The sequence below is a fragment of the Corvus hawaiiensis genome, chromosome 5 (genome assembly GCF_020740725.1).
Source record: "Corvus hawaiiensis isolate bCorHaw1 chromosome 5, bCorHaw1.pri.cur, whole genome shotgun sequence".
Taxonomy (NCBI): domain Eukaryota; kingdom Metazoa; phylum Chordata; class Aves; order Passeriformes; family Corvidae; genus Corvus; species Corvus hawaiiensis.
The window spans coordinates 76,027,250-76,038,176 of NC_063217.1; the positions used below are offsets into that span (position 1 = coordinate 76,027,250).

Below are 10,927 nucleotides of genomic sequence, written 5' to 3' on the forward strand. Positions count from 1 at the left end.
TGCCCTTGTATTTTACCCCCAAAGGTTTCCCTACCTGTGCACAACTGATTGCTAATGTTTACTTCAAAATCTTCATGCTCTCCACTACAGGTCACCTCAAGTTTACTTCAAAAGTTTTCCCTACCTGTCCATTAGGGATTATCTCAATTTTTACCTCCAATAAGTCATTCTCTACCTACAGACACTGGATAGTAAATCATACAAAGATCTAAAAGTCTGCACAAGAAACAGCAGAAGGTTTTCCATGAATAACACAAGTTCCATTTTTCCCTCCTCTGCCTAGGACTGCTACCAGGAGACAGGAGAGCTGTTATCAACACTCAAACCTCCCAAGCGTTGTTATTTCTCTAAGATCAGGGCCGGCACTGAGCTACTCCCATGCGCTTGCAGGGCTCTGGGGAGGGGCAAGATGACATCCCACTCCTGCCTGGAGAAATTTCAACGCCCTAAAAAGTCATTTCCCTTCTCTCTGAGCCACGGCCAAAGCAGCTGTGTAGAACAACATGGACTATTCATGGAAGGGATGATTCAGTTGTGGGAAAAACGCTAAAGAAAGACTATCACCCCAAATTTCAGGGTGAAAACACACTGCTTGTTAACAGGAGCACACAAACTCATTTAAACCAGAGAGGAAACTGCACACCAGGAAAAGAGCTGAAAGATATGCTCTGCCTTGATTGATAATTCCAAAGGAAATTCCCCACGGATCATAGGCAATTACCTATAATTTTACCTCCATAATCACTGGATTTCTGACTTGGGTTGCTGTGGAAGCGTTTCACAGATGCCTTGAGGGGTCAGGGGCTTGGTTGGATTCTTTGTGGTTAGTCCTGACAGGCCCAGGCCAAACCCACCCACCCGCATCGCTGCTCCACCCCAAAGTTGCGTGAAATACTGAGAACAGTTTATAAATACTCCCCCCTTCCCTGTCCTTCCTTACACATCCATGGAGCAAATGTACTCTATCCATTGTTCCCAAGAGCACCTCTCCAGCCCACATCCCAGTTTTCACCAACACAAACCAAACAGACCTAAGACAACTATTCCATCAGTGCCTGCAATTCTCAGCTCCCTGTTCCCTGCCACTCACACAGCAATCTCACCTCAGCCCAGAGACTCCCCATCCCCAAAGGGAAACAGAATCTGACAGGGCACAGCTCTGGCACCACATTTCTCCTTGTTCCTGGAAAGTCCTAGGTAAATCCAGTCCCTCAGACCTTGCATCCCTGAACGCCAGGAGAGCCGGTGTTTTACCCAGATCCCAGTGCCCTGCACGGCTGCGCTGACACGAGCGCAGGCCGATCGCTCCGCCCAGCACCATCCCTCATTTGCCTCCCACGGCTCCCCAAGCGGCCCCAAACCACCCCAGCGTGTCTGTGCCGGGGCCAGGGCCTGCCCCAAGGCCAACCAGAGGCTGTCACCCAGCCCTGCACCAGCTGCCACCCCTGGGAGAGCTGGGAATGCACTGAGAGCTCAGCTCCCCAGTCCTCAGACACACAAATAATGCCCAACCTGCCCCTCTGGGCACAGCCAAACACCACAACTCCATCATCCCCAAGGAACTCTGGCAGTCGCCTCTTCACCTCTGCCCTTTTCCAAAAGACACAGGTAGGACTGGGCTGTCAAAAATGGTATTCCCTAGGCAGTTCATCCCAGCAGAGAGGAGAAGAGGAACCCTGTGTCCCTCTGACTGACCCCACAGCATGGGCAGGACCAGCTGGGTTTTTCGTATTCTAAATTTTAAAATGAACTGAAGAACCTGAAAGGCAAAAAACACCACACACATAAGGTTAGAGCCAGTCAACACCCACAGACAGACACACTCTCAGACACCCCTTCTGCAGCTTACATGCTGACTGCAGCCCTTACTAGAAGCACTCCCCCCTAAAGAAGATGCTTTAACATCTTCTTCCATCTGCTGCTCCTTGATGTGGAACAGTAGATCCTGGGAAAATTGGTAGCATCAGTGACCATAGGGATCAAAATCTGCCTCAGGGACCTGCAAGACAGCATGAGGCGGTCTGCAAGTAGCTGACAGCAAGGAGTTATCCCCACACCAGGCCCATAAACTTTCTACCCAAAAGCCCATAGACAAGAGAGGAGAGTTTTGAAACTGTTCAAACTAGCCATGACTGAATGTGCCAGGGCAGGGCAGCTCCAAGCATAAGTGACACATGGATACCCAGTGCATCAAATATAAGCAGAGATGACACGAAGACTTGAGAGAACGCTTCAGAAGATAAATTCATGAGACCAGGATGCTTTGAGGCGACAGAAGCTACGAAACTACTGCAGTGAGGAGGCTCTAGTACACTTCATATAGAAGTCCAAGGGAATGGCACATGAAAAAAAGATACTACCAAAACTGAGAAGGAAGATGGATAGGAACACCTTGTGTACTTCTTCTGGTCTCAAAAAGCAAAACCATAAAGATGCCAGAATAAGCCCGATCCAGGAAAGTATGTAAGCGCTCCTGCTGCCAATATGGCCCATAACAATGCCTGTAAAGCATTGAGACATCACAAAGCCCTATGGCACTGAAGACAACGGACACAGACCACATAACATAGACACAAACTGAAACTGCCCAGCAGTTTTACCTGATGGACCCAAGATTCCTAGTGCAAGATGAGCCAGAGGCCGATGATGCCAAAGGAAAGAAGGCTCTATGGCAGTAGTACGTGACAGTGAAAGGTAAACTCCTTATGAGAAGTTAGTGCCAAAGCTAGTAAGAGGATGCTCAAGAAGTGCAGTAGGCCTAGAGAAGGAGGCAACGACTGCCAGCTGATACAAAGGGATCCCTAGAGAATGATTCTGCCGCCAAAGGCTGAAATGACATCACAAAACATGACCGACCGACAAATGGCCAAGATGCAAGAGGCCCGTGTGCTACGCTCAAAAGTGCTCAAAAGCGTGGCTACACTGAAGAGTAGGCAAAATTTAGACCGTGGCAATCATGCCAGACCCAAAGGCAGGCTCCTCGGGTGAAAAGATGGACAATGACATCGAGACTCAACATCCAATGATGCGAAGCGCACGAGAACATGGAGATGGGTTGGAACTGCCCGGCCCGGCAAAGGCTCGAGTGATGCTGAAGAGAAACCCTCTCTCCCTTAACCTCCAAGGGGCCCAGCCCACTACAGCCCTCTCCTCTAAGCTAACTTCAAATTGCCTCCTGTGATTCCAAAGGTTTTTGCCTTCTCCCAACCAACAGTCCCCACACTTAGCTCTCTGAAGACCAGCAGACAAAATCCGTCCTCGACAGAAAAGAATGCTTCAGCACCGTGGATGTCAATACATGGCCCACAGCCCACTTGGGCAGCTGCAAAAGACGGAAAATAATGACAAAATTCAGACTGTGATTACACATCCCAGAAGTGACCCCTTGCACAATGCCCCTCTCCCTCATAACTGCTGAGGCACATCACTCACCGGCCGTTTCCAAACTTAGGCTCTGCACCTACTTGTGGTACCTAAGACAACAAAACAGAAACTGCGACTATTGCCCTCCAGAAGAATAATGCAGGGGCTCCCTCTGCACCACTGGCCCAGGCTCACCTCAAATCTCCATCCGACTCTGGAGGTGGCCTGGACGATACCTGCAAAGCGAAAAGGGACACGCTTCGCATGCTGCCACGTACCTCTCACCTATCAGTCGCCCCACCTAAATGCCAGCTCACCTGCTCGCCTCTGTCCCTTGGCATGCCCAGGGCAGCAGCAGCACCTGCAGAGAAGCAAAGCAAAAAAACATGCTGAGAGACTGAAACCACAGCCTCCCCACTCCAACTCAAGTACACCACACCTACAGCTTAAGCTTGCACCCACCTGGCCTCCAGCATCCCAGGGCCGGGACACCTTCCCAGTGGACCACCTAAAATGCACAAACAAAAACGGATGCTTAGAGCTGCACCAGAAACTGATACCCAAGCAGTAACAACTCATTCTGTCCACCAGTCACCGCTCACCTCGCTCCATCGACCTTGACCACTGATATTCAGCATTACTTCCTACCAATAAAGATGATGAAGAACAAAGCTGTAACACAGTCACCATTTACACTTGCCCTGCAAAGACAAATAGTGACTGACCTTCCTGTGGGAACCACCTCACCTGGTATGGGGCGCTCTGCCACAGATTCAATCCATCTGCATCTGAAAGAAGGTGATGACAAAAGTCAAAGTACCGCATGAGAACTTGCCACCTCCAGACATCTTGTGCCAATCTAGAAATACCATCTTGAGTCCAACTAATCCCTACATTACAAATGTCAAGTCCCTAGGACTTATCCTATTACACCTACACCCAGGCTATGTAGCAGGGCAAAGCAGCCCCAGGCCAAACACACAGACACCTGTGACACAGGAGATGACAAACCAGGGGATGCAACAAGGAGAGGAAACTCTCAGCAAGAAGAATTACCAATGAGATGACCTAGATGAGGCCGATGAGGCTCAAAGAACTCTGGCAGAAAAAGACCCTAACAGAAGGACTTATGCCAAGAACCACAAAGATGGACGCCCGAGAATCGTACGGTTGGAATCCTCTACCTATCCTCGCATTCTCCCAAGTCCTAATCTGTTATAAGGGATCATTGCGGTGCACAGCTGTCAATACAGCTCAGAACAAGACTGTAAAAGGTGTCTGACTCAAGAGTGCTAAAGAGAGATGCGATTCCGATGCATGTCTGAGCTTGCAAGTCAAAGGTTCAAGGGTACCAGTGTCGGGCCAAGGAACACAAAGGAGATGCTAAGGATGATGCCCAGCATTTCTGATAAGCCCCTCAAAGGGGTAAGGCAAAAGACATGTGACACAAGATGCCCAAGAGACACAGAACACACAATAGACAAGTGACACAACACGCACAGGGACTGCTCTGCCCTGCACACCTCAGCATTGTGATCAAAAGCGAGACTTGGCCTTTACGTGGCCTAAGGGGCCCTCTCGTGGACATCCCCATCTCCAAAGCTAATTCAAAAATCCCTCCCACCAAGTCCTGACCCAGCACCCCACTCTCGTCCCCCTCCCTGAGGTGTAGCCCTCGACTTAGCTCTCGGATATCCAGGGATGCAAATCCTCATCAGGTGCAAAAGAAAGCCGCCTCATCATCTGGGAAGCTCCTGCCCTCAGAGGGCTGTTCTCTCAGTCTACTGCAATAAAGAAAACCAAACATCAGTGCCTGAACTCAGCAGCACATCAGCCAAAACCCAACAATTCCACTACTCACCGGCTCCCGAGAACGCCCCGGTCCTCGGCTCACACGCTGTGGCCGCACTCCGAGGCCGCCGTCACAGGGTATCCCTGGGTTAAGGGGAGACAAGGCGATGTGGCATTGCTGAAACTCGAGTGGACCCTCGCTCCTCCCTCCCTCCCCAACTCGCCACAACTCCTCAGCCATTGCCAAAGCCTGCCCAGATGGCACCTTCAAACAGAAAAGGTACAGGCTTCATCACAGAGCCCTGTAATACTTCTGGAAGGCGCACAGGGGCAGCTCAAGGGTGATAAACTGGCTCCATCAGCTGGTCCATGAGGGGGTTCAGCCCCTGCAGGCATAATACAAGTGGGCCACCTAAAACACACAAATGGATGCTCAGACAATGCATGCTTTGAGCTGCCCCAGAATTTGGCACCCGAGCAATAACTGGTTGTGTCCACTGGTCACTGCTTACCTCACTCACTCAACCTTGACTGCTGATATCCAGGTTTACTTCCTAAAAATAAAGACAAAGAACAGCCCTGCAACATAACCAAAATAAAACACCACCCCTGAAAAGCTGAATGATGACCAACCTTCCCAGGGGAGAAGAGGAAAAACAAAATGGAAAGGCACATGCCGATGTAGTGTCCAAAAGTGTTGCATTGCCGAGGTAGGTTCCACCTGAAACTGCTCAACTGTGACCTCTTTCTGCAAGGGTGTCTGTCATGTTGGAGTAGCAATTTCAATGCTGCAGACCACCTGTAAAACACAAAAAAAAAAAAAAAAAAAAAAAAATCAAAGGCTACTTATAGTTTCATCACTAATACAACAACTCCAGTAGCATCCAGTTCTGTGCTGGAATCAATACTCATGCAGCTCATGGTCCCCCCCGGTGCCAATACCCTGCTGTGCCAAGTGCCTCACATCTTCAAAATGAAAATCCCAACAGTGAGGTAAACGTAGAGCCCAAAGTCAGGCCATAGCTTGGACTTCAGGCACCGACCCACCTCGCTGCTGTGCTCCTCTGGTCTCCTCCATTCATATCAGGTTTACATGCTCTCCCTCTGCAAAAGAAGTATTTGTCAAAGTTACCCAGACAGACAAGGAAAGCTTAGCCTTTCCCAAGTTCTCATTCCTCAAAGCAAACTGCCTAGGATCCAACAACAGTGGGCCTTAGGACAAACTACTATGAAACTGCAAGACACCACTGCACCACTCCCACATCTCCACTGAACACCACACAGACTGGCCACAGTCACTCCATCCGAGGCGTGGCTCAGGTGGCTGAGCAAAGCAAAAGGCTCCCTGTAAAGTCTCCTTTCTTCTCCACCTACCCCCCCCCCCCCAGGACTACTCTACAGGGCAGAGCAATTCCAGGCTAGACACAAACTCAAACAACACATTATACTACAAGCAGTGTGACATGAAGATGATAAAAAAAGCTCTCGGCAAGAAGAACAATGGCAAGGACAGAGACAACGCCAAAAGAGACAACTGAAGGTATGGCAATGGTGGATGAAAGAGGCTCTAAGGAGCAGAAGAAAAGGCTGGAACAGTGACCTGTTCTAAGAACTGTCACTCACAACGATCAAGATGGCTGTGAGAGACAAGGCCACATTTAGAATGCTCCCATACCCTGACAATCTTACAAGCCCCAGGACATTACAGCTCACAACTGCAAAGGATGGATGGCAGTACAGCCGGGAACAAGGCCTCAAAAGAGATCCGACTCAATGCTTTCAAGATGTGATTCCAAGATGTAGCCAAGCCCACTGGTAAAAGAACAAGTGATATTGGCATCCTAACAAGAAGTACAAAAGTTCAAGAAGCTAGAGATGATGGCCAATGCTTATGATAAGCCCCTTAAGGGTAAAAGGCAGAGAGATCTGATCCAAGGGAAGCCAAAGACACAGAACACACACCTGACAAGACAACACACACTGGAACTGCTCTGCGCTGCACACCCTACAGTTGCAGTCAAAAGTAGGGCTGCTCCCTTTAGCTTACCTAAGAAGTCCCTTGGAGAGCATCCCTTTCCCCTACGCTAGTTTTTAAATCTCTCCCAGGAATTTCCAACCCACTACCTTGCTATCATCCCATCTCCGGGCCCTGGTCCCCAACTTAGCTTTCAGATGACCAGTGATGTGAATCCACACTGGATGCAAAAGGAGTCCACCTCAGCCATCTCCAAAGGCACTGGGATCACCAGGTTGGCCTCTTAGTCAGCTATGACAAAGAAAACCAAAATCAATGTACCAGTGTAGTGCCATACAAGCCAAATCCCAACAAGTCAGCTACTAACTGGGACCCTGCTCCCGCTCCCACTCATACTTACAGTCCTTAACTTACCTATCAGAAGCCTCCATCTCCAATGTCATGTCTGACCCAGGGTAGCTCCCTCTTGCAGCACAATGAAACTGCTGAACAAATGCAAAGTGTCATATTTGACACAATCTGGAATTCCAGCAAGTTGCAATACTTCTAAGAAAAACAAGGGGGGAAAAAAAAAATTACAGAAAGCACCAAGCACCTTATCAACCCTGAACACTCAATCCAAAAATCATTAACCATGCACTCAATGCTATCTCCTTCACAGTATCTTCAAAGCCTCTATTGCTTTAGATGCCAAAAGTACCTGCTGAAAGAAAGCTGAAAAAACCTGAACATTCCCCCCCCCCTAGAAATAAGAAGACACCCTTACTCCAACTAACCCCACAGAACGAATGGGCCTCTTTTACCCAGGGCTGGGGTTAATATACCCCTGGCCAGGCCCGCCTCTCCTTCCCACAATGCCCGGGAAAAGGGAGGAGGCAATTTTACCATAAGGGATAAAAGCACTGGGAGGAGCTGCAGCTGTTTGGCTGCTCTGACTTAAATTCCAGGTGGGTAAAGGGCTCTGTAGATGCCTTCTGTTTTACTACAGCTGCATCCACTGAAAGGGTAAAAAAAGCTTCTTGTTTTGGCAGTGTAGATAGATGAGTTGCATGATTCCTTGTTAAGTTCTGTAAGTGGTCATTGGTGACTGTTGAGTCATAGGACTATGGAGGGTGGAGAAGAATAGTAATAATACATGTGGTGTAATTCCTGTTAGGGTCTCTAATTAGGGCTGTATTCATTATAAATAAAACTGAAAAAATAATGGGCTCTCTGGCAGCAGGAGGGTTTTGTGAGTGCTGGGCTCGCTCCCTTGTGAGAGATTGGGTACCAGTACCCAGCTAGAAGTGCCCTGAAGTATAGATTTAAATTCTTAAAATGCTGAAGAAGGGGGAGCTTCCTTCAATTGAACCCCTTAAAATGAGAGACTAGGGAGTGTTTGTCTCTACTTAAATAGATGCCATAGCAATAAATGGGTTCTCTCCTCTGAATCCCCTAAAATAGTGGAAAAAGAGGGGTTTGCCTTACTTCAGGTCTCTCCAGTGATGGAAAAAGGGGGATTTCTCCCTCAATTCAAACCCTTATAAAGGAGGGACAACCGGGTTTTCCCCTCAATTTAAACCTTGGGATGATGAAAATGGGGGAGTTATGCTCAATTCAGACCAATAAAATAGCATTGTCAAGGTTTTCCCCTTCTATTTAAACTGGAGAATAATGGAAAATGGGGATTCCCTGTCAAGTGATACCCCTAAGAGCATGGAAAAGGCAGGGTTTCCTTCAAGTGATACCCTTAAAATTGCAGAGGAAGGGGATTCCCCCTCAATTTAAACACAGACAATTATGGAAAAGGAAGTTTTTTCCCTCTGTTTAAAACCCTTTTCTCCTCATAACCCCCCTTTTTTTCTGGGGGCACTGGGGAAGGGCTGCCAAGATGAAAGGGGAAAGTGGAATGTTTCCCTGGGACCCCACGTGCTGCCCTGCCTGCTCAGGTGCTGCCCCTTGGCACGAGGGGTTTTCCCTGGGCATTTTGTGGGAGCAGTGCTCTGTGCCCAGGTGCCTCCGGCTGCTCCCCAGCTCCTGCCGCGTGCTCCGACCACTGTCCCTGGAGGGACACTCGGGATGCCCCCATTGCCCCTCTGGACCAGCAGCTCCCTGCACAGCTGTGCCCGGGGAACCCTCTGGGAGCGGCCCTTGGCAGGAGCCGCCCCTTCCTCATCCTGGCCGCTCACAGCTGGGGCTGCTGCGCCTTGGAGCGGGGGCTGAGGAGGAGAAAGGTCCTGCTGGTCCTTCCCTGCCCTGCACAGCCCTTTGTGTGCCCCTGAAACACCGGGGTGCCGGGCTTTCCTTGCTGTGGGGGACTGGGCGGTTCTTTGATCCCAGACTCTGCTCTTCCCCGGGCACTGCACATGGACAGGGGGCAGAGATGGGCCCTCAGAGGAGCGGGGGCTGCTCCTCGCTCTCGGGGCGCCGCGGGCGCTGCGCAGCCTTGCCCTCCTACTTCCCAATTCCTCATTTTGTGCCTCCTTTTCCCTTGGGGATGCGCCCGGGCCGCATTCCAGCGGCCGCCACGGCAACAGCACCTGCGGGCGGTGGGGTGGGCGGGGTTTTATCCACTATAAACACACATTGTCATTAAAATCTGTTTCTTATCTAATACACAAAAATCACTTTCCTAGAAGGAGTTTCCATGCATTCACCTCCTCCTGGAAGTCTTTTGATGGTCCTGCAGATTCATTAAGAGGGGTCTCTGCTGGTCATATTCACTGAATGCTTCAGTATGAAAGGGGACCTTGCCTTGAGCTATTTTTCTGGGCGTGCACTGTTGCTTCTTGTGACAGAACTGCCCCGGCTTTTCCCTCTGCTCTGTCCCTGCCCCCGGGCTGAGCTGGGCGGCGCTGCTGCCGCCCGGTGCCGGCTGAGCCGAGAGGGCGGCGGCCTCGGTGGCTGCCGAGCGTGGCAAGGGCAAGGAGCGGGAGCGAGCGGGGCTGGGTCTGTCAGCGGAGGGGAGGGGCGAAGGGCGGTTCGGAGCGCCGAGGGACAGGGCCGTGCGTGAGCGGGGCCACAGCTATGGAAAGGAGTGGGCGCCGTGCGGGGCGGCGACCGTGAGGAATGACAGCGCGGGGGGCGGGGCCGGTTTTGCCGGGCAGCAGAGGCGCGGTCGCAGCGCGACCCGGGCGGGGGGCACCGGGCGGGCACGGTCGGAATGGAGCCGCCCGCGTGCCGCTCTCAAGGGGGCGGCTCGGAAAGGAAGGCGCAGTTCGGCACTCTCGGGACGGCGGTAAGTGAAGCTTTTTTAGCCCGCGCGATTTTCCGCGGCGTTTCCCGGTGTGGGGACGCGGGCTGTGGGGTCAGCGGCGTCGGGGGCGGGCGGGAGGCGCGTGGGCGCCGGCCAGCAGGCATCGGCGGGGACACCTCCGTCCCGCTCGCGCCGCGCCTCTCCCACGAGAGGTCCCCACGCCCCGCGGTGCCGTGCCGGGCTCTCGTTCCCCCCCCGCCGCCGCCGCCGCCGCCCGCTCCCTCCGGCCCGGGGAGCTGCAGGAAAACGCAAAAGCATCGAGGAAGAGCAGGCACCGGAGCTGCCCGAGCCATCGGCCCGCCCGAAGGGCGGCGGCTGCCCGCAGCCGGGAGCAGCCACCAAGGATGGAGCTGCTGTTTGCCGGGGGGTGAGAGCTGGGGGCAGCCGGAGCCGGAGGCAGGCTTTCCCCGGGAGGTGAGAGCTGGGGGCAGCCGGAGCTGGAGGCAGGCTTTCCCCGGGAGGTGAGAGCTGGGGGCAGCCGGAGCTGGAAGCAGGCTTTCCCCGGGAGGTGAGAGCTGGGGGCAGCCGGAGCTGGAGGCAGGCTTTCCCCGGCAGGAGGGGCC

The 10,927-nt window shown here is 52.0% G+C and overlaps 2 long non-coding RNA genes across 2 annotated transcripts; both read right to left on the minus strand.

Annotated features, from left to right (window-relative positions):
* Positions 1-2,309: 2,309 nt before the first annotated feature.
* On the minus strand, positions 2,310-3,871 carry LOC125325736. The gene is made up of 5 exons (XR_007203522.1): positions 3,826-3,871; positions 3,681-3,724; positions 3,559-3,599; positions 3,433-3,473; positions 2,310-3,322 (listed from the first exon to the last, which is right to left on the minus strand). It is a non-coding gene; the product is annotated as an uncharacterized LOC125325736 (long non-coding RNA).
* Positions 3,872-5,105: 1,234 nt separating this feature from the next.
* Positions 5,106-9,964, minus strand: LOC125325735. The gene is made up of 9 exons (XR_007203521.1): positions 9,766-9,964; positions 7,544-7,675; positions 7,351-7,420; positions 6,202-6,258; positions 5,788-5,953; positions 5,667-5,708; positions 5,481-5,566; positions 5,225-5,298; positions 5,106-5,144 (listed from the first exon to the last, which is right to left on the minus strand). It is a non-coding gene; the product is annotated as an uncharacterized LOC125325735 (long non-coding RNA).
* Between the last annotated feature and the right edge of the window lie 963 nt (positions 9,965-10,927).